At 41.3% G+C, this 24,516-nt stretch overlaps 1 protein-coding gene across 40 annotated transcripts in view; it reads left to right on the forward strand.

Moving 5' to 3' along the window:
• ATXN1 (ataxin 1) overlaps positions 1–24,516 on the forward strand; it is a 309,255-nt gene that overhangs the window by 124,661 nt on the left and 160,078 nt on the right. For 23 of the 40 annotated variants that reach the window (XR_014550591.1, XM_083623781.1, XM_083623815.1 and 20 more), the window contains one exon: positions 12,093–12,179. The exons of 4 other annotated variants lie outside the window; for them this stretch is intronic. The gene's annotated coding sequence lies outside the window, so the exon portion shown is untranslated. The remainder of the gene's footprint in view (positions 1–12,092; positions 12,180–24,516) is intronic. 13 more of the 40 variants (XM_083623800.1, XM_083623782.1, XM_083623799.1 and 10 more) reach the window with 1 other exon arrangement.

The raw sequence follows: 24,516 nt of genomic DNA on the forward strand, positions 1-24,516 counted from the left end.
ATTGGAAGGAATTCCTAAGTGGTAGCAGTCAGAAGACTAGCAAAGAACAGGTCTGTCAAAGTGCTTTCTTTTCTTTCCAACCTAGAAAATGCAGTAGAAAGCAGTAGAAGGAGCCACAGGCAGGGGTGCTTTGCTGCTTATGGTCTATGTTACATGCAGATGTATTTCCTTACTGCAAAGCAGCATCAGGTCAACATAACCCTGTAGGGAAACAGTGGGGTGTATGGGATGTGCTTAAACATTTCCCTTTCAGCTGCCTCCTCAATTTTAGGTCTCCCAAACTGCTTTTTCCCATCTAGAGTGTCCCAGTTGCGTGTTTACTTTGCAAACACACATCTAGAAGAACATTATGAGGGGGGAAAGTCCACCCTTTTTTCAATCTGTTACAAATTGCCTCTGACCATTGGGATTTGAATACACACAAATGCTTTTTTCCTGTTTGACTCTCAGTAGCTTGGTTAGGGACAGCTGCGGTTATTTGCAATAGGCAAGTCGCTGACTTAAACCCAAGCCTTCTATTTCTCCAGGTGTTTAGGCTGCTGGCATAGGTCTTGCTTGCATCCAAGGAGGCTGTCTGCTTTTGCAGCGGGGGCAACCTGTTCTTCCCCCAGCAGCCCTCTGCAGGCCCTCATAGTCTGCCCCAGGACACTGGAGGATCCTTTGGAGCAGATTTTGCAGGTGCACTGATTGAAGACAAGGCGGTGAAGTCCTGCCACATGAGCCGGGGCAGCCCATCAATAAGGCACAGTGAAACCATTTGCCACTGGTGGCAAATCTGACCGCTGCCATTGTGCCACTGCCAGCCCTGCCAAGGCTTCTCCCATGATGCCACCACTGTGCCACTGCCATTGTGCCCTCACTGCTGCTTCTGTGCTGTGGGCACAGCCACAGGCGATGTTGCGGTGGTGGGGCTGGTGGCAACATTGGGGCAAGTGGGGGCTCAGATCTGCCTGATGTGGGTGCGGGGGCAGCATCAGGGCGGTTTCCCAACAGCAGCCCTGACATGAGCAATGTTGCATTCCTTACATTAATTTTTTTTATTATTTCTCTGCTCCGCCTCCCCCTGTCTAAATACTATTTTAGGGCCATTTCTGTTCCTTTGGTTTGTTTGTTTCAGATATAAACTCCCTTCTGACTACTTGTCTGTATAGGTTTTACAACCATAAGGTTCTCTATGCAAAAGGAAGTGTATGTCTACAAAACATGTAAGTGCACTGTATGCATGTTAGCTTATTTGTTCAAGTATGTAGTCAGGTCATAGACAGAAGTGAAACAAAGGCCTGGATTGTTATATATCACCACCTGACCCGCAGTATTGTTCGAGATTGTGCAGCATATTCTGGGATAGTACCTTAAAATATTATTTCACATTACATGCAAGTTCACTGCCTGTGGAAAGAATACTGCTGAACTCATGAAGGCATTTTGTTACGCTTGTTTGTAGAGGAAGAGACATGACATGTGAGGCGTGGTCTTTTAAGATTTTGATCTGATATTTATGCAGGGATAGAAGAGATTAAACTTGACAAGTCAATGATTTCTGTGAAAGGAAATGTACTCTGCTACAATGTATCCAGTTCTAGGCACCACAGTTTAAGAAATAAATTGACAAGCTGAATTGTGTGCAGAGGAGGGTGACCAAGCCTTATCAGAAACTGTTGAGGGCGTTAGGTATGTTGAGCCTGAAGAAGAGGAGAGTGAGAGGAGATGCAACATCTAAAGGGCTGTCACATGGAAGACAGTGTGATCTTGTTTCTCCTGCTCTGGAGGGTAGGACCTGAAGCTATGGCTTCAAGTTTCAAGAAAGGAGATTCCAACTAAACATCAGAAAGAACTTTCTGATAGTAAGAGCTGTTGGACAGTGGAAGGCCTCCCTTGGGAGGTGGTGGATTCTACTTCCTGGGAGGTTTTTAGGCAGAGGTTAGATGGCCAGCTGTCATGGATGCTTTAGCTGAGATTTCTGCATTTCAGGGGGTTGGACTAGATGACCCTCGGGGTCCCTTCCAACTGTACAATCCTGTGATGCTAGAGTGCAAAATACAAAACAAACATAAAAATGTGGTCCATTGTCAAAACACATTTACCAGACTACAGCAGAATACAGAGAGCCGAAACTCCCATTTGTGTATTTTTGATTCATCGCATACTATTTATGCTGCTGTATTGAAAGCTTGTATAGATTTGTAGGAGAAAGCAGGCTCTCAGCTATACAATCACAGCACATTACTATTAAGACACCCACATGTAATAAAAATAACAGCTCTAACTAAGCATGAGAACTTAATTTAAAAGGACTACATAGATAACCATATCTGTTGTGTACCATCTTAGTAAAATGTTAAAATTGAGTATGGTTTTTTTGGGGGGGGGAAATAATAATAATGAAGAAATTGCAACAAATAACTGCTTTTCCATAAAACATACAGGGACCTGATGGTTAAAATGGCTATCAAATGTAGTGTGAATATGAAACAAATATATCACCTTAAGCACTCTAAATGCAACTGATATCCCAGTATGAATAGCACTCTATGAAAAGAATAAATATGTCTTGCAGCTGGGAACTAGAATAAACTGTTTCAAGGTGAAAGAGGAGCAGTATTATAAAGGTACACACAAAATAAATTTTATACAGATGTTTTAAGAGCTGCTTTTTCCAGTCAGGGTTGTTGGAATTGCAAGTCAGGAGCAATATTACTGCTTCACTGAAAATTGTTCCAAATACTTTAGATAGCACAGGAAATGTGTTCTCACATACTTGACATTTAAATATTAATATTAATACTAATACCAAAACCTTTTGACCACAAAGAAATGCCGGAGCAAGATTTGGAAAGGAGACCTTTTTGATTAGGTGAAGTAGTATCATTTTATGACAGAGTTGTCTGTATTTTTGATCATTTTGTCACTTGAAGAAACTACAAAATATATAGTAAAACCATGAATTTGTTTTTGCCTCCTGCACCCTCAACTGGATATGCTTCTTTTGAAAAAGCACTAATTACCCCAAACAGTATTTTTCATTTGCTGTTATCTTTAGCTTGCCACAAAGAGGTTTGTAGACTTTTCAAATACTGTTTTTGAGATGGGTGTGGTTAAAAGATGCCTTCCCCGAAGATGCTTCTCTGGTTGCATTTCTCTAAGGTTTTTCTTTGGGCAATGATAATTGAAGAAGGGAAGGAGTGTCAAGTACTTTCTTCCCTTCTATAATTTATTATTTCCTTTTGCAGAATTACATGCTTCACTAAAAACAAAAATCAGAAACATTGTACAATACAATTTCCTCAATGTAGTTTTAAAAAAGACGGGGAGGTTTTTTGCTGCTTGGCAGCCAGCTGAAAGCTTGCTTTGGGGTGGTTTTCCTGAAATCTGGGTGCCTGTAGCCTCCAGTCATAATAATGGCATGACTATTGCCACAGCCAATCAGGAAAGGGGAGGGGAAACATGATGAGATGGCTGGAAACATTGGATGGCATTCAACTATGTTTTACTGAGTAACTCCGTTGAAACAAATGAAACTAACTTGGTCATTTTCATTACCCTTAATGGATCTACTCTGGGTAAAACTTAGTTGAATATCTCTAACTATTTTGTTAGTTTTAAGCATTTGCCACATGACACACACCAACTTCGTAGCATCAGGTTATTTGTAGTGGGAGCAATACAGTACACCTATCAAAAATTGGAAAGCTTTCTCCATATATTCCAGTTTTCAAATAGTGTGTATGTGTGCCATAGGATATATTGCCCCTGATTAAAAGTAGTCACATGTTAAAAGATCTCAAACTTGGGATAGAAGGTCCTTATTAACTCAGTGCATATGGTAGTGACCATCCTTGCCTTGTGAAGAGGCCTCTAGCCTGGCCATAATGTATAATAGATGGTGATGATGATAATGTATAAAAATAATCGTAAATACATTTTCCTGTCCAATGAACTCCCTTATTTTATTTTGTCAAGCGGTTATCTTGTGGAAGCAAGGCCAGTCAGTGAGGTTACAGTTCTAGTGATGACTGGGATATTTGGAAGGATATAGATGGAATATGTTTCTGTCCCTCCTAGTGATGTATACCAGACATCCATTCTAAACCATGACATAACCTCTTCATTCACTATGTGGTATAGAGCAATATATTTGTTATTGTGCCTTTTGTCCCAAAAGGAAGCACGGAAGCTAACAACACAAAACAGTACAATAAAAATAGCTTTAAATAGTACTTCTCTAACACCAATCAAAGGCCTGAGTGAGTAGGTGAGTTTTCAGAGTGTATCTGGACATAGCTAGAGCGAGGGAAAATCTGATTTTACACAGAAGGGAATTCCATGGGGGCTCCTGCCACTGAGAATGCCCTGTCTCAATCTCAGATGACCATTCTCCTCTCCAGCACTGATGTAACTATGAACAGGACCTCTCACCCTCGTGGCAAAGTCTGTGTCGGAAGATACTAGGGAAGATGCTACTTCAAGTATATAGGCCCCAAATTGTTACATTTGATGTGAAAGAGAGCATTGGCTCTCCAATCCCTATATCCCCACTTCACAAGTGTGGCTGGCAATACTGTAGAGAAGCTCCATGTGGTTTGTAGACCCATCTGTATGGCTGGAGCTGGCCATAGTTCATTTTGTTTTTGGTTGAATTTGCCATAGTTCAGTTGTTTTTGGTTGCATCCTCACAGCAGTTGTCATTTGTACTCCATTTATCCACTTGTACCCTTTTTATCAGCTTCTCTCTGCTCCTTGCATAATACCAACATAGTACACTTTGGAGTAATTGGAAATATACTTGGTGATAATAACACAGGACTTTGCCACAAAGGCAGAGGGCAGTGTTCCAACATTTTGTTGGAAATAACGTACTTGCTGAATGGAAAACACCGTCATGGTGTTCAGTTGCGCCAGAAGCAGTTTAGTCATGCTGACCACATGACCTGGAAAACTGTCTGTGGACAAACGCCGGCACCCTCGGCCTGAAGCGAGATGAGCTCCGCACCGCATAGTTGCCTTTGACTGGACTTAACCGTTCAGGGTTCCTTTACCTTTTATCTTTAGTTTCTCTCATCATAACACTCAGCCAGATGATGAGTTGCTTTAATTCTAATAGCAAAATTTGCTATTTCCTTTGCAAAATTTGCAATGTACTTCCCAACCAGAATAACTTCACAAATGGTTGTGTTTCCTGGCCTATTAAAATATTTTATGAAATTTTACTTCTTGAGGCTATTACATCCCAGTCATTGAGAGGCATGCTGACAGAATTTCTACTGGACAAAGCTTTGATTCTTCATTATTGTCTTAAAAGTAGAAGATATGAATTGCTACTACAGATGTGAGTCAGAGGTAAGAGTCTAATTAGTTAGCATTTACTAATAGTAGCTATGTCTCTGTGGACTGCAGTTCACTAACAAGGCCTTAATCATAAAGTAGCAACTGCTAGCTTGGATTAGATAATTCATAGACTCAGATTAAAAACCCATAAGGAGACCATTATGATGTCTGAGTCTGGCATTGTAACAGCATAATGCCGGATATAGAACTTGGTAGTTATTCCTATATTGTCCTTGTAATTTCCAGTTGAGTTAAAATATATGTTCCAGTACTTGATTTGGAGATCCTGAGTTACAGAGAATCCCTTGCCACCATAGTCTAGGCAGATTGTTCTCCTGGTTAATTATTTTTTAGCATGGATTAACGAGCTCATGGTCTCACAGAAAAATCCCATCATACTAAAAAACACACACCTTAGAAGCTGGCATATTTAATAGAGTTTGTCTCTAGCATTATAGAATGTTACAGCCTTTGCTGGCTGAATGAAATTCATTCTCAAACTTACGCAGCATTGTGTGAACTCAGTGGGAGCAGGGCACAGGGTTCCGTATTCATGGAACAGAAAATCAGTCTTATGTAAAAGTGATCAAATTAAGAAAGAAAGCGAACAGGGCTTGTGACGGTTGGTAGCTGTAATGAATTAAAAATGGCTCCAGGTGTTTAATTTGGAGCTCACTGACACAGGTTGTCATGATGGTTCCAAAATGTGGCACAGCCAAAATTGTGTAAATTTTGGAGTGCTACTTCAAAAGTTTTAAGTTCTGCTATTTTCTGTGTTTGTTAATGAATGTGTTGCAGGTCCTTCCCATGTATCTCTCTCTCTGTGTGTGTGTGTGTGTTATTCTTTGTTTGCAAATCTATGGTATTTTCCTAGCATTTGCTTCCCCCATCTGTGTCTATTTTTAAAACTTACAATTCAATCTTGTAGTATAGAAGACATTCTTATTCCCAATCTGTTTCTTCCCCACCCCAAGGGCTGCTTCTGTGAAAGCATTTTTTTTCTGAATGCCCACATTTGATGGTTTACACAATGGAATTCAGTAAAGAATTGGGGCCTAATAGATTTTGCTTTTGTGGGGAGTGGGAGTTTACTGCTCCAGGCAGCAGATTTTCACCGTTCGCAATACAGCTTTGTCCTGTCTGCTCAGAACTTTAAAGAACATGAAGTAAGAGCTTTTTCAGTGGTTACATCTATACATGGAACAAGCTTTTTTCACATCATGATGAGAATTCACTGTAAAAAAAACATGTAATCCTAGCTAAGTAACTTCTGGATGGTTATATTGTCTTCTATATCCCAAGGTAAACAACACGATCAGTAACTTTCTAGCTAGTTTTAGGGATGATTTATAAATGCAGCGTGCTCTATGCCTTGTGCAGTAGTATCATTTTTCTTAACAGTATGTATTGAGGTCAAATTGATGAAAAACAGGAGTGGTTAAATGTTAGCTGAGCTGTGTGAATGTTAACGGAACTAAAGTAATACTGAAACTATTGTGGGAGTAAAATGGTGGTGGTTTGGCAGATAACAAGAGAGAAGAAAACATTTTATTGGGCTATAAATGTATTAAAAAAAATGTTTGCAACACTGAATGAAAAGTAATCGTAGCATAATGTTGCTCAAGCTGAATTTTCAGTTTACCCCAATCCTGCTTGCATTTGTAACTTCAGTAAAATGATAGTTCTTTGTCTCTGAATGTTATCTCTGAATGTGATTAAAAGTATCTTCATACTCTTATGACATTTTGTATAGTTTTGAAAGCATTTTGCATATATGTAGTAACTGAATTTTGTATTTATTATGCAGTCATGTATCACATCTCTTAAAGTCACTGAAGTATTGTGCTAGCATTATTGACAGGTTTATTTTAAAAGCACTTGTTTTTCTGGATATTTGCTTTTATGCAAAAGTTTATGTTAAAATTTGCAATGGCTTCCTGGCTCTTAGAACACTGCTATTTTTTTCCTCTAGTTAGATAAAATTGTTCAACTTTCATAAACAAACAGCTCCTTCTACTTCAGAGATGAACCCAAAATGCTATCAAACCATTTTTGAGAAAGTTTATATCAGAATTTGCATTTTTACATACTTCATAGGAAGTAGCCAAGTATATTAAATTGAAACTATTAACTGTTGATTTTGTGTGAATGTTCCAACATACAGTGGTACCTCGGGTTACAGACGCTTCAGGTTACAGACTCTGCTAACCCAGAAATAGTACCTCGGGTTAAGAACTTTTCTTCAGGATGAGAATCAGAAATTGTGCGGCGGTGGCGAGGCAGCAGCGGGAGGCCCCATTAGCTAAAGTGGTGTCTCAAGTTAAGAAGTTTCAGGTTAAGAACAGACCTCCGGAACAAATTAAGTTCTTAACCCGAGGTACCACTGTATAGCCAGATCATAATCTGCAATATTGTGACTTTAGTGACTGAGAGAATGAATACACCGTAAGCCGCAATAAATCAAACAGTGCATTGTTGCTGGATCTCATGGGCTGAAACTGAGTGTCATACATCACAAAAATCAGCAAGGATGTTAGGGATTCCTAGGGCTTGTATTATATAAAAGCGATGATTATAAGGTGTCAGAACAGATGCATCAGTAAACAAATGACACCCAGCTCACCTTTTTTTACATACGATCCAGGTTCTGCAGACTCAGTGCTTACTCCCTTTCTGGTCATGGTGAGGGGTTTAATGTAGGTGACTCACTTTGATATACTGCTTAAGTGATAAGTTGGAACAATGGCTTGCAGAGAAGTCTGGCCTGCTGAGAGGTCATCAGAGGTTTTTCTGTAGCTCTGGAACTCCTCTTCCACTTAAGGCTTAAAGGAAAAGGGACCCTTGACCATTAGGTCCAGTTCTGGCCAACTCTGGGGTTGCGGTGCTCATCTCGCTTTATTGGCAGAGGGAGCCGGTGTACAGCTTCCGGGTCATGTGGCCAGCATGACTAAGCCGCTTCTGGCGAACCAGAGCAGCACAAGGAAATGCCGTTTACCTTCCTGCCAGAGCGGTACCTATTTATCTCCTTGCACTTTGATGTGCTTTCGAACTGCTAGGTTGGCAGGAGCAGGGACCGAGCAACGGGAGCTCACCCCGTCACGGGGATTCGAACCGCCGACCTTCTGATCGGCAAGTCCTAGGCTCTGTGGTTTAACCCACAGCGCCACCCGCGTCCTCCACATAAGGCTTGCCACAGACCAAGTCTGAGGGTCTTCTGGAAATGCTGCAAGACCTTCTGTTGATGGCTGGGAATAAGTGGGTGGGATCCAACTCATGAGTCCCTTCAGTGAAAGCGCACACAAGGACTTATGCTGGTGCAACAGGGCTTTCATTTATCTTCCACCCCACACACAAGAAATGGGTTTTTGGGAGGTTGGGAGAACCCCAGGGTCAGCATGTGGGGGAAGGAGAGAGAAAGAGCATTGAATTCCTCCCAGTATATTTAAAATATGCTTACCAGCTTAGGCTGGTGAGCTAGCCACCACCCTATATAGAAGCAGTTGGCCTTGCCTCTGCTATTCATGCCCTGGCTACACCCAGACAAGATTAGTGTAACACACTTTTTGTGGGGACTGCCCCTAAAGATGTTCAGAAGCATCAGTTGGTACAAGATAAGGCAGCCAAGATGCTTATGGTGGTCAAGTGTTGGAAATGCATTACATTGATTTTACATTGCTGCATTGGTTATGTATTTGCTTCTGGCCTCAATTTAAAACCATTCATAAGCAGGTTACTTCAAGAGCCACCTATACCTGTAAAGACCTGCCCAGGCCTTAAGATCATCCACAGAGGCCCTTCTTGCAGTCCTCACAATTAAGATTGGTATTGGTTGAAACAAAAGAAATGGGCTTTTCAGTGCTGATCCTATATCTATATCCTATATCTATGGAACTTCCTCTTAAGGGAGGTACATGTGACTCCTTCTCTGTTTGCTTTTGCTTTTCATTTTAGTCTGGTGTGAAATAGGAATGATTTTATGCTGCAGTTTTTGATTTAAATAATTGTTAAATGCAGGTGTTAAAATGTTTTTATGACACTGCTTGTAAGCTGCCATGGGGTAACTTTTGTTTTGAAAGGTAGCATATAAATCCTTAAAATATATACCATATAGATCAAGACAGCCCATTTTTAAGTATGTTTACTGTTTCTTGGTATCTGTTTTTATGATTCCATATGTGATTGGTTGCATATAAATAATGCATATGAATAAATGAAATATGTATCATTGTAGCTAAATATGCTAAAATGAGTTCTGAATGCATGTGACACAGCTTTATGCAGGCAAAATGAGTGAAATAGCTGGGTGATTTCCTTCCTCCCGTCTCTGTGGAACAAAAAAATATAATTCAACATTTTGTAGAGATGCAAATTGAAACACATGACAGTACCTATACAGTATATAAATATAGTGCTTGAAAAGAGCTACAAAGCTGTTCTTTCGTAATAGAATCCAACGTGTTTACTAGTTTTTGAAAATGTGTGCACATCAAATAAATCTCCAGTATTTGGGCCAGAGTGTACCAGCATTATGCAAAGGGAAGATTAACAGCACTCAGTACAAAGCTATGATCCACTTTCCTCTTGATTCCCAGACACTATCAACCAAATCAACAAAGAACTAAACTAGTGAAGAGGTCATGTTCTTTGCTTCATTTGCATCATTATAAGGGGAAAGTCTGTCATAATAGAAAATCTCACTGAATCTAGTGAATTACCTCTCAATCATGATAGCACATGTAGGAAGATTATAATGGGAATAAAAACAGCCAAGATAGCAAGTGTGCCTCAATACAATGAAAGACAACACCAGACATTCTGCAGCTAGTAGTTCTCTTCTAGGTCTTCTTCTGGTCATTTCAGTCTGTGCGCTCAAGTCTCTGATAACCCTTTGCTCTAAAGGGCCCAGTTACCCTTAAGGACAGTCCTGTGTGCATGGCCTCAAATGATGTTACAGTGGTGCCCCGCAAGACGAACGCCTCGCAAGACGAAAAACCCGCTAGACGAAAGGGTTTTCCGTTTTGGAGGCGCTTCGCAAAACGAATTTCCCTATGGGCTTCCTTCGCAAGACGAAAGCCCATAGGGAAATCTCCAGGACAGCGGGGAAGCGCAGTGCGTCTTCCCCACTGTCCTCGGACCTCCTCCGAAGGCTGGCGGTGGGGCGGAGAGACCTCCTCCCGCCGCCAGCCTTCGGAAGGCTCCTCCGAAGGCTGGCGGTGGGGCGGAGAGACCTCCTCCCGCCGCCAGTCTTCGGAAGGCTGCTCCGAAGGCTGGCGGCGGGAGGAGGTCTCTCCGCCCCACCGGCAGCCTTCGGAAGGCTGCTCCGAAGGCTGGCGGCGGGAGGAGGTCTCTCCGCCCCACCGGCAGCCTTCGGAAGGCTGCTCCGAAGGCTGGCGGCGGGAGGAGGTCTCTCCGCCCCACCGGCAGCCTTCGGAAGGCTGCTCCGAAGGCTGGCTGCGGGAGGAGGTCTCTCCGCCCCACCGGCAGCCTTCGGAGCAGCCTTCCGAAGGCTGCCGGTGGGGCAGAGAGACCTTCTCCCCGCGCCAGCCTTCGGATGGCTGTCCTGAAGACTTGCGGTGGGAGGAGGGTTTTCCTTCCCACCGCCAACATTCAGAATGCTGTTCTGAATGTTGGCGGTGGGGAGGAAAAACCCTCCTCCCACCGCAATCCCCGGGAACAGAGGAGAAGCGCTGCGCGCCTTCCCCTCTGTTCCCGTACCTGTCCTGAAGGCTTGCGGTGGGGAGAAAAGCCCTTCTCCGCACCGCCAGCCTGGCAAACGGTCTCCATAGGAACGCATTAATTGATTTTCAATGCATTCCTATGGGAAACCGTGCTTCGCAAGACGAAAAACTCGCAAGAAGAAAAAACTTGCGGAACGAATTAATTTCGTCTTGCGAGGCACCACTGTAATTGGGACATTGTCACTTTTTCTCCTGTATCCAAGGAGAGAGGTTATTGGTATTTGTCATTCTGTACATCCTCCCATTGGATGGGAGTAGGATCAGTTGCCCCCAGTACTTAATATGAATTCCTGGGTTCAAGAAAGAAATTCAGCACAACAGTTGCCTCTCTCTATCTTCTGGCATGAAGGCCGGAAGGCAAGGAGGGAAGTGTGGCAGGAGAGGCAACAGCAAGGAGTGTCAGGGGCGGGGCATGTCTCAGGTGTGGGAGACTTGAACACAAGCAGAGACTGCCTTGTGTTTTGTATTGTTTGTTTTTAAGTGTTTCTGGTTCTACATTGTCTTTATGGTGGTGTATTTTATTTTGTCGAGTTGCTTTGAAACATTTTATTTATTATAAAGCGGCAGTTAAATGTAATAAATTATAAACATTATTTTTTATTATTAATAGAGTAAGTGAACAGGTAGGGAGCCTCAAAGGAAAAAGGATAAGGAGCTTAAAAAAGGAGCCTAAAATTAATGTGCAAATAATTTATGTAATAATATAATGTGCTCAATTTATTTTGGTATATTGCTGCCTTCATCACTGAGAGTGAACAAGAACTATATTAGGAGTGCTCAATAGTAAAATAATACCATTACATAAAAATAAACACATTACATCAAATAGCTAAGCAAACTATGTCCACCCCCTAATCTTAAACCAATAAAAAGACTTGAAAACAAGAATTCTTATTAGAATTGGTGAGAGACCACTCCCTGATTTGATTTGATTTGATTTGATTTTAATGGATTTTGTGTGTGCATCTGTTTGCCTGTCTACAATTTTGCATCTTCTCTATTTCATAAAGATATCTCTTTATTTCTCAGCAGAAAATCATTGCACCCTGGTTGGATGTTTCAAGACTCAGTGGATTTTTACATCAAAGAAAAGTAGAAGATCTGTGCATTTATTAAGTAAGACTTTTTATCTTTAACTTTTTCTGCTTGTAGTTCATGACATGGAAATAAAAAGAGCAACGTGCTTGCATCTGATGTGTGCATTATAGCTTTGAGGCCCAAAAACAAGTACACAAGAAATGCTTTATTCTGTGGCCATGTTTGCATAAACTGTAAACCGTGGTTTTTCATGCAGGGACAAATTGCATCCACTGTGCTCCTCCCTGCAACAGCTGGGAGGAAACAAACCATGTTCCTTGGTTTAGCGTTATGTCTGAATTTACGACTGTGGTTTGTTTCACTTCAGGCAAACCATTGTGATAAAAGAAGATTTCATAGGTGCCATGTTAACCATGCAGTGGTGGAGCTTCATGCTCCGGCACCGGGGGGACAGAGAGCAGGTGGGGGTGGGGCTGGCGTGCGTCATAGGAGCGGGGTGCGCTGCCGATGGGGTGGGGTGCCCAGCGCAGGCAGGGGGGCACACTGCCGGGATCGCTCTGCTGGGAACAGTGTGCTCCCCCCCCACTCCTCTTCCTCCCCCAGTGTAACCATGGGGTCATTTTAAGAAGTAGTTGGGCAAATACCTCCATAGAATCATCTAATCAGGTGGGGTTGATGTTTATCTGGATGTGAGGAATTTCTGTTTCACTTTTTTATTGTGATCAGATCATTTTCTGGTGAGATTTAGGCTTGCTGCAAAGGCGAGGTACCAGTTGGAATGGTCTGCCCTTGGAGGCAGATAGATCTGGATGAATTTCTGAGAGTCCTTCAAGGAGTTTCTACATGGCATGGCTGGTGTCCCTATTAATGCCTTGGTCACTTTGTGGATTGTGGAGGTGGTTTTACCTAAAATGTGAAGGCCCCCTCCCTTGAAGCCTTTTTCCCCTGAAAAAAATCAAAAACTGGGAAACTGTTGGACTATGATGTGTGAAAGGATACGGAAGCTTGTTTCAATCCACGCAAACTTTCAGCTTTTAGAAGTCCATGGTAGATAAGATGGCAAATATGAAGAAGCAGAAACAGAAAGCAATAGCTCAGAAAATGAGACTGATAAAATTTTATGTAGCATTCATTGAGACCCCCTTTTTCTCAGTTCTTTTTTTATGTCTGCTTGACAGTGTGGAGAACTGAAGGAGACAAAGGATTATATTAAGTGATAATCCTACTCAGAGTAAGACCCATTGAAGTTAATAGACATAAGGAAGTAATTACTAATTTCAGTGGGTCTATTTTGAGTAGGACTTAGTTGATTACAGCCCATCATATTTTTCTGCTCCTTATAAAATGGCAAAAGGAATGACATGCTAGGTTCCTTGCAGTCTAGCATCTTGTAGTTTCATCTGTAACAAAAAGTAAAGAGTTTGTAAATATTGACTGAAGAGATTGTATAAACATGATAATTTAATGGCAAACCAATTTATATATAATACATTTTATGTTCCTAAAGTAACAAAGTGACTTTTGCTCTGTAAAAGAGGCTAAAAAGCAATTAAGTATTGCTTCTGTATCTGTATTTTTTAAAAAACAAAATAAAACGAAAAACAATATTTTCCTGCCTGTGTCTTCAAAATTTCCAGAAATTTCATCTCTAAGCTTAGGTGATTGACATGATCACTTCCAACTGTTTCCATAAATAGAGCTTATTCAGCTCCTTTTGTTCATGAGAGAACTAGGGATAGGAATCTGAAGGATAACGGGTGGAATGCAAGTGTAAAACTGTGGTTCATCAAATGCTGAATTTTGAGTGCCTATGCCAAAATCTCAGCACCGTACAATAACATAATTAAAAACATGAAATACAAAGAAATGCAGCATATAAAATAAGTGCAACGTAACAAACCAACAAAGTAATGAGAGAATCCTCTCCTCAAACACAATTCCCATTGGATTGAGCAAATCCCATAGTAGCTAATCAAAGACATTAAAGGGGGGGTGGGGTCTTTGCCTAGCATTGAAAAGATTGTCAAATGAGTACCAGACAGCACTCTTTGCAGAAAGCATCCTTTTCTTGCTAACCAGAGCAACTTGTTAAACTAATTTCAAAAATGGCCTGCTGCAAAAAGTGAGTGCCGCTACAGCAGGCATAGGCAAACTCAGCCCTCCAGATGTTTTGGGACTACAACTCCCATCATCGCTAGCTAACAGGACCAGTGGTCAGGGATGATGGGAGTTGTAGTCTCAAAACATCTGGAGGGCTGAGTTTGCCTATGCCTGTGCTACAGGAACGGCAAATCGAGGGCAATTTTTTAGGGGTAGGATTTGCAAATGTTTTAGAGGGGAGACTTACTTTGGCAGCACACTGCTTTTTAGGCATTTTGTCCTCTCAGACTTCATATATTTTCCCTGCACAACGACCATTGGAATAATGCTGCACTGCGATATAATATTATTCTGATGGGGATTCTGGGGAGGTGGGAAGGATGACAGCCAACAATTTTCTCCCAGAATTCCTCATTAAAACTATTTGACATGATGCAGCAACTTTCCAAGGGGCATCAAAATGGGGAGCAACGGCAGCAACTGAGAAGCAGCTTCTGATAATATCCTTTGCAGCAGCAGCAAAATTAAATTTCAGAGGATGTTAAAGATTAAAACAAACCAAGTGTTGATGTGTTCAAAACAAGTTCTCCCTTAAAATTATTGCAAGTTTTTACCCTTCTTTCCCCCCGCCATTCAGATTTTGTGTAGAACATTAATTAAGCCAAATAATCTGTTTAGCCTTACTTTATATATGCCCCAGACTGGATTACTGCGAAGTGTTTCACATTGGGTGCCTTGGAAGGCAACTTAGTAACTTCTGTTGTGCAAAATGCAGCTTCTCTTGTGCAAAATGAAGCCCTTTTATCTAAAGGGCTGTCTGCACCCATATATATGACCATGCTCACAATCGGCCACTAGTGAAATTGGCTGTATTGATCAGCAATAAGATAGGGCCTTTTGTCGTGGTGAACTCTGCAGTTGGGCAACTCTTCCTGTTAATGTTTGCCTGGATCCTTCAATTCTGGAATGCGAAAAAGCCTAGACGATCTGATTCCATTTCTTTCATGCAACTATTTGTCTGTATCCACTCAACGCTTCATGTTCTACATGATTATATTTTGTTTTTATTTTTCTGTGTTGCTTTGTGAGGGCTTGGCCCTGAAAAGCAGCAGATAAGAGGAATAAAATAATACAGTGGTACCTTGGGTTACAGACGCTTCAGGTTACAGACGCTTCAGGTTACAGACTCCGCTAACCCAGAAATAGTACCTCGGGTTAAGAACTTTGCTTCAGGATGAGAACAGAAATCGTGCTCCGGCGGCAGCGGGAGGCCCCATTAGCTAAAGTGGTGCTTCAGATTAAGAACAGTTTCAGATTAAGAACAGACCTCCGGAACGAATTAAGTTCTTAACCCGAGGTACCACTGTAAACTGATAAATAAGCCTTGAGTGCCAAGAGGAGCTATCATTTTTAAAAAATCTTGTATTTGGAGCATTGCTAGAGAAAAGTCACAATGTAGTTGCCTTTTCGTGCCGAAAATGTTTCTGTAAACTTGCCCCAAGTTCAAATATGAGGACTGTTTGGATTGCTTTATGTACTTCATGTTGTTGCTTTGTTGTGATAAAAGAGAACTGTTTATTCAGAGATGAACCCTAATGTTTCACTGTTCTGAAATATAAATGGATGCAGTTGTCAGATTTTCAAGGGCTGGCTAGGATACTTGCTCTCTGGACTAAAAAAATACGACTGCTTGTGAGATATAAAGGCAAAATGAAAAACTTAGGGAGGAGCCAAGACGGCAGCTTGCTGTTTGAATTGTTTATTTATTTTTGCAAGCTATTGACCCCTTGACTTCCAGGCGGAGCCGAACCTAAACCCAATCTGGCTGCAGCTTTTATAGGGTCTCCAGAAATAAGTGTGATTTCTAATGGGGCCTGTCCATACGTTATATGTTGCTGCTCAGGAGATTAAACTCCATACAGGAAAGGCTATGTATACTGTCATGTAGAGAATACTATGTAGTCTGAGTTTTGCTGCAGGTAAATAGATTGAGAACTTGGAAACTGAAACTTTTATGTTTGTGAGATTGGTTGTGGAGGAGAACAAATTCTTCCGTTGCTTCAAATGTAGTTGGGTCGTGCTCTTTTGTGGTTAATTATGAACCTATGCTTGCTATGCATATGAAGCAGATGCTGCAGATTGCTGATATTGTACTAGATATATTCATTTTCAACATAAAATGAATTATTTATATTACTTAGCCAGGGTATTGGTGACATAGTTGCTGTTTTCTGAGCTTATGAAGAATTTGAGTTTCTTCTTCAAAACTCACTAAATTATTTTATTAGTCCCTATTTTAATTCAATTTTAATGCACCAATCAATAGTAGCTTCACATTTATTGACAGGAATTTCTTGCCTATTGTTTATCATGGATAAAGAATATGAGATTTTATTGATCCAGTAAAAATTAGGACATAAATCACTATCTCTTTACTTTTCTGCTATATGCAGATGCACTACCCCTGTGGGGTTTTTCCATTATGGAAACACTGATGAGGCAAAATGTATAGCAGAAATGTGCTCAGTCCTGTGGAGGCCTGGTGCAGCAATGCTCAATATTTTCTAGAACATGCAAACTGAAGGTAGGTTTGTTTGTTTTTGCACTTGTTATGCGGATTGAGAAGTGGGTTTTGGACCAACATTAATAGGGAAGCCTGCTATTATTTCTTTATTCCTGGGTCTTCCTGCCACTTTTGCCTCTGCCTCCTTACTGTATTGAACATTTAGATGTTAGCAATTGTGAATGTGTTACACAGGGCTGGCCCATCCATGAGGCAACGTGAGATGGCTGCCTCAGGCGGCAGAATCCACAGGGGCGGCATATCCATCCTCCCAGTGAATGCAGCACCTACTGATTTGGTGGCAGCAACAGCTGCAATGTGCTTCTTGGAGACCAGATCTGCTCCCCCACAATGTACAGCAGCCTCTTGGCCAATAGGAAGCGCTACTGATCTCCTTCCTGGTGTTATATGGTTGAGGAAGAGAGCAAATGGTGGCCACATTTTTCTTTTATTTCTCTGTAGTGGTGCAGCATAAAAATGCTAGTGCATTTGCAAAGCTAAGCAGGCTCTGGTATGGTTTAAAATTGGATGGGGGGCCCTATGTTGAGATTTCTACATTTCAGGGAGTTGGACTAGGTGGCCCTCGGGGTCCCTTCCATCCCTTCAATTCTATGGCTCTATGATGTGAGGGGTTAATGGCTTTTTAGATAATCTAAATTGTGATGTACCTAAAAGTGGAGAGTGATTTGTGTCAATGGCAAACAAGGTAAGCCAACACAAAATGAACTTTCCAGGGTTTGAAATTATATCCTATTTCTGTATTTCTCACATTTTTTCAGCATAAGCCACTTTGCAAAACTCACTCTACCTGTTGCCTAACACATTCCCTTCCAATCTGGCAACAGTCATTTCTTCTGTAGGTGAGTTTGCTGAAATGTTCACATGCAGAGTGACAAGACAAGGGACTCTGACTCTTCCTAAAACTACACACAGTTAAACATAAGTCAATGAGTATCTCTGTTGCCATTTGAGGCTGTCTGGCCAGAATAGTGCTTGCTGGCAGTTTTGAGTCATTGTCATGTGCTAGTTTCAGAAGTAAATGGCAGGTCAAAATGAAAGTACTGAAAGGCAATATTTTAAAATCTACATTTGTCTGTTGACTGGAAAAATATCTAACCAAGTCCACAAGCCAGAGAGTAATATGAGAAGGGGAAGACAACAGAGAAAAAAGTGGGAAGAAGCAAGTGTTCTGATTCTGTAATATCTGTACTAATAGTTTGTGGTACTTTAGTTAGGCTGCTTCTGTTTTGCACTTTGAGAATGTAAGACGTTACACAGAGCAACACAGCCACTCAAACAGAGCAAATCCTGTGGTGAAAGGCTGAACAGCTGATTTTTCCAAAGGGGAGTTAAAACATCCCCATTGTGTAGACAAAAAGCCTGTGTACCTAGCCATCTTTTTCCACAACTCACTCTCTCCTCATACAAACTCTGTCTACAACAATGTGTGGCTCTTCTTTCCATCTAGCTTCAACTTGCTCATCTGAAAAACAACAACACAGGGGTGGTCTCCTGGATGTATTCTAGAAAAGTTCAGAGAGGTGAACTTTCAGCTTGTTCACAGACTCTGTTTGGGCTAAGATACTTTAAGACCACCTGCTGCTGATTCCTCTGTGATGCCTCTGATGGCAGAAAACTGGCATACAGAGCACATGTAACTGGGCAGCAAGAAGGAGCAGAGGAAGAACCAATACTGTGAGGCTGGAGGATTGTGTTCCTGTGTATTATGGGTAGAATCCAAATGGTGCTCCTTGCTTTAATTGCTCCAACAGGGGTTCTGCTAGTGGAAGAGAAGGAAAAGCAATTTATCTGATTCCCTCCCCCGCCTCTATCCTCTAGCATCCCCAGAAGAGTCTAGTCTAGCTCCATTTCTGCTAAATTGTACCTGAAGCTGCTTAAGAAACCTATACCATATCCAAAATAGCAGTGGACTCCACAGTATAACAATAAATGTGAGTGATACTGACACCCAGAGTAGCTGAACAGTGTGTCAGTAGCAATATAAATAGCTGACATGCACAAAATATATTCTTCCCTTTGTTCTGCCTGCCCCCCCCCTTTTTTTGCTGATAAATATCAAATCTTACTGGAATGCTTCAGATGACTATTGCTATAAATAGATTTTTCAAAATAAATTGATCATATGTGTTTGAAATTATGTACTAATTGATTTCCAGAGAAGCCGAGGCAATTTAAATTAATTGGTTTTACAGAATACTATACTATCTGTACGCTTCTCATGCATTTCAGTTTTCTAATAAACAAACTCTTGAGAATTTGTGAAGTATTGATTTTGTTTCTGCCCGACTTCTGTTGGGCAATCACTTATATTAAATAGCCAGTTGTTAATCTGCTGTGTGGCTGCCTGATATTTAATGATTTTCTCTTAGATGGCTAGCACTCCGTGATTGTTGAACTTTTTTTGTGGGTCCCCTCCTTAGGTTTTTTATCTAATTTCTTTTCCTAATATAAATCTCAGGGTTACCTCAGGTTGTCTAATACCTTCCTATTGCATGTGTGTATTGCTTGCTTTAGCCTCATTTGTGCACACAAATATTAGAATCTGAAATAGAGAGAATGATAATCAAAGTATACTTAAAAGAGCAGCAGAGATGACAATAGAATCAGATTACTTGGGTAAACCATGACCACTGTTAAAAGCTCAGGCAAATAGGATAGACTTTGTGTGCCATCTTAGAAGGTGTGCATATGCTATATTCAATATTCTGGGAACAGAGTTCTGCAGGTTATGTGCCACCACTGAAAAGGCCTCTTCCTGACTGTCCACCTAATTTCTCAAGGTAGGGGACCATTAGAAGGGTCTTTGCAGAATATCTGAATTAATAGGCAGGTTCATGTGGGAGAAAAAAGTCCTTTCAGATTCCATGAACCCAAATCATTGAAGGCTTTATGGATTGAAAGCTAGTACTTTGAATTGTGCTGAGAAACAAACTGGAAGCCACTGAAGTTCTTTAAAATTCAGGAAATGTGGTAGTTTTTGCTGACTACCTGACTATGGTATTTTGGTTCATTTGAAGTTTCCAGACACTTCTTAGATTAACATATTAGAGAAATCACATTTTCCAAAGCATGGATAGCTGTGGCGAGATCATCTAATACAGATTTTACTTAGTGATGTCTGTAGAATAATTCTGTTTGCCTTTTAGAAATACATAGAGTTTTGTCTACAGGCATAATTTTTGTTGTTGGTTTTTTTTTTGTAGTTGTGAAACTTTCCTTTCCTTATAAACCTACCTGCAGAGAATCTTCCCTGAGCTAGTAAAATATATTCTAGTTTATCTTTTGCAGAAAAGGGACACTTTACACATTGCAGAAAAAGACGGGTTACTGCTAGGAGACCACATCTTTTTCTGTTAAGGCTTGAAAGTCATTCATGTGTGCTTCAAAACACACACTCTTCAAAGTGTGAAAAGAAGCTAGCCAGAGCTGAGATGCGGTAATCTTTCAGCAAGAATATCAACTTCATCATCACTCTCTCAGATTGCGAATTTAATGCTCCCTTCCCTGCTCACAGAAATGGAAGGAGATATATAGATATACTCAAGGGAACCTTGAGAAATACAGACATTCAGAGCATCAAAAAGCTATCCAGGAGTAACCCAATTAGGACAACATACTTAGAAGCTTCCAGAAGTCGCAGAACAGGAACAGGAAACAGGGATATGGACTGTGGAGAAAGAATGAATTGATCTGACTGACTCCTTTTAAAGTTTTATCATATTCTGGAGGAAGGTATGTATGTCTGTGCTCAGTGGCGTAGTGAGAGTTGCCAGCACCCTGGGCCACGCGGGGGGGGGGGGGTCTAGGTATGCAGATTCAACTGCCCAACGGCATCCGCGTCACTCGGGAGATTGCAGCCGCAGAGATAAGGAACTATTTCATTGTGTGGAGACGTCATTTCCTGGTTTGCATGGAGAAACTGTTTTCAACAGAGCGCAGCAACAGAAGTGCACAGCTGTATTGAGACAGCACTGGGTGTTGAAATTTTGTGCCCCTAACCATGTTGTGCCTGGGGCAGCTGCCCCTGTGCCCCCTAGGCTACGCCACTTGTCCAGCTGGCTAGACCGTAAACAGGAGCACCAATAAAGGGATGAGGATACAATGCTATTTGTTGTTGCACACACCCCTTGTTGCTATTCACATTGCAGCCGTGAACTAGATATTGGAAACAAGTTCTGTGGATCACTTGTAGTTGGAACATGGGAACAGCTCAGATCATTGGCCTATCTAGTTCAGTATTGTTTACACTGACAGCTCTCCAGGGTTCAAGCAGGACTCTTTTTCAGCCGTACCTGAAGATGTCAGGGATTGAACCCCAGAGCTTCTGTGTGCAAGGCAGATTCTCTACCACTGACCTATAACACTTCTCCAGTTCTTGGTTTAAGTTAATTCTTGAGCTCTGGTATTTATCTCTTTCAAGAAATATAAAATAAATGTTATGACATAGGCATACTTCTTGATTTCATGCCATATTTCCCATCCATTGTTGAGGAGAAAACAAAGCAAAAATATTAAGCACTTTTGTACTACTAGTCTTCACATGCTTATGATGAGAGCATATATTAAGAAATCCCATGTTCTCTTTCCACCCAGAGGGGTGGCCTGATGTAATGTGTATGGCCAACAAGTTACAAGGTTTGCATAGTAATTTGTTGGTGCTGTTGATTCTGTTAAAAGTCATTTCCCCCCTGTAGGGCAGGGCGAGGTGCAGCAGTAGTTTTAGCCCATTAAATTTGCTAAAGAAGCCACACTGTGAATTGGTGAAGTAGAAGTTTCCCCAGAACCAAGACATAAAAAGGAAGTTACCAGCCAGCAGTCAAGATTCAAAAAGATAGGCAGTGACAAATATTATGTTTGTTTTCATGAAAATTAGCACCTTCCTGTCCTAATGTGTGCAACGTCCTTAGAAATGCACACTCCCTTTCTAGAGACTTGATTTGGGGCATTTGTTGTGTTCATTATAAGCTCCTAGGCATATCCCCACTGTTCTAGTGGATTTGGCTGTGATGCTTCATTTTGCTTTGTGCACTCCCTTGTTGTCACTATTTCCATAAAACTGCATTTTGACAAACAGGAACCATATGTAAGGAAGCGAAATTACAACTTTTCTCAGCCTTTCAGTTTGTTAATCTGTTAGAACAAATCTGTTGCTTTTTCACAGCGTGTTAAGCCCTGCAGCTCCTTTTCCTGAGCACACCTGCCAACATTTTAATCTATAAATAAGGAGGCTTGTGGAAGAAAAATAAGACACGCCTTCTAACTCCATTGAAATCTTTTTGGAAGAGAGAGTTTATTTTGGCAAAGATGACAAAGAATTATTATTATTATTAAAGCGCAAAGCAGCTGAAGTCTAGAGGTTGCCCCTCCTAAACAGGAAAGGTTGACATGAGCACGGGCCAAAAACTGTTTCACTTTCTCTAACAAACTGATGATGCTGTACCTGTTTGAAAAACTAACTTGGAGGAAAATTACGCAAATCAACCTTATTCCCCTCAAATTAACTTTTTGCTGCTCCCCTTCTTGAGATCTTGAACTTCAGTAGATCCAGCAGCCTCACAGTATTAATGTACCTGAGTATTTTAAAAATTATGTCATCTCCAGTTGGTCTTCAGGCCTAGTTAATGGCATAATGCTTCCAGTCTTTCAACCATGGCTTTGAGATTGGGAGTGGAATGTGGGCTTATGGGCTCCCTTACCCTTCTTTCCTTTTCTTCCCATGTGAATTTCCTCCTTTCTTTCATTGTCAGCATTAACCAGGTTGTAACTTTATGGGGCGAAGTCAGACTGAAGAGAAGATGCTTATCTTCCCATGCTTAGTACACAGAGGCTTATCAGAGGACACAGGTGGCACTGTGGTCCAAACCACTGAGCCTCTTAGGCTTCCTGATCAGAAGTTTGGCGTTTCGAATCCCCGCGACGGGGTGAGCTCCCGTTGCTCTGTCCCAGCTCCTGCCAACCTAGGAGTTTGAAAGCACGCCAGTGCAAGTAGATAAATAGGTACCGCTGCGGTGGGAAGGTAAACGGCGTTTCCATGTGCTCTGGCACTTGTCACGGTCCTCCGTGCGCCAGCAGTGGTTTAGTCCTGCTGGCCACATGACCCGGAAAGCGAGATGAGCGCCACAACCCCATAGTTGCCTTTGACTGGACTTAACCGTCCAGGGGTCCTTTACTTTTACCTTTATCAGAGGTTGGTAGACAGGCTGCTATAGAGGGCTCCTGCCCTAGCTGAACAATAAAAAACTATTCCACTTTTAGAAGACATCTGAAAGCAGCCCTGTATGGGAAAGTTTTTAATGTTTGATGTATTATTGTGTTTTAATTTGTTGGAAGCTGTCCAGAGTGGCTGGAGTTACCCCATCAGATGGGTGGCATATAAATAACAACAACAACAACAAACAGAAAGAAGAACAGGTTCAAATTGTAAGCTCTTTTTGCAAACAATATTGATGGTTAAGGTGTTTCTGTTCCAGCAGCAAAAGTTGGAGTAAAGTAGGCAGGGGAGGGGGAAGGCATGATTCGAAGAGTAATAAAACATCTAGATGTTTGTGATAAATACAGATTTCTATTATAAGAACTGGGAGTTTTGAGTCTCATAGAGCCAGATAATCAGCACAATATCCTTGTAGATTAGAACAGAACTCGTTTCTCTGAATTTTCCTGGCACTGTGGACCATTCATGGAAAAACGCTAGCTCTTATCTATCAGCCTTTATTGAATATAGTTTCTCTAAACAGAGGAAATAGGAGCTGCCTTTTGTCATGAACGTCATTCTGGCTGTTAGTTGAGGACGGTTAATGTATTTTAAGTATTTTTATGCAAGAGGATTTACCCACTCCCACTGGTGAATTTGTTTGCTTGGAGTTATTTTTCTCCAGACTGTACTAGGAAAGACTTATCAGTTCAGTATAAAGACGTGAAAGTAAATTGAGAAGACTTCTGCCGACAATGTAACTTATTCTCAATAAAGTACCACAAAAATAGAAGCAAGTGTTCCAGAAATTGAGGTTCTGAGAAACTACACATCTCATTTTATGTTGAATTGTGAAGAGGTGTTCACAGACAATGATTCGTTTTAAAAACATACGGCCACAATGACGACAGTGTTTGTGCGTTGCTCCAACAATAGAAGCAACACATTCTCAGCAGGGCTTCCTTGCTTACCAGCTTCTCAAGACTTAAGGATATGCTGCTGTCCATATCTTCCTCTTCTCTCCCCCTGCCCCATTCCCACCTGCTTCAGATTTTAATAATATTTGTATACATCAAGGAACTAGCCATTTGAGTAAATTTAGTCTTCGTCATTGGAACTAACATATGCATTAGCGTTACGATATTTTGATGTTCTGATTAGGGAAACAAGGGCAAAGTGTGGTTATTTCCTGTGTAAATGGACAAGAGATGAGCCAAACTAGCCCTTAACTTGTCTTAGGGACTTTGGCTTTCTGGAGTAGGTCAGAGGCCTTCATAAGGTCAGATGCATGAGCCCAAGGTATCCGTTTCTAGTATGTAGTGTGACCTTCATGTCTATTCCCTTTATCCAGAATCAGGACAATCACCAGTCCATTTTGCTGCTCCCATCATCTCTTGCTTGTGGTGTGGAAATCCAGCGACGATTCATTTGTTGTCTGTAGGAAGTATTTTCGTTAAAATTATATTTAATTGTGCTTCTTCCTCAAAGAAGTCTTGAAGAGGTTCTATACTAGTGCAGCATGATGCATTCCTCTGAGAAGA

The sequence above is a fragment of the Podarcis filfolensis genome, assembly GCF_964270895.1.
Source record: "Podarcis filfolensis genome assembly, chromosome: 7".
In the NCBI taxonomy this organism is placed as follows: Eukaryota; Metazoa; Chordata; class Lepidosauria; order Squamata; family Lacertidae; genus Podarcis; species Podarcis filfolensis.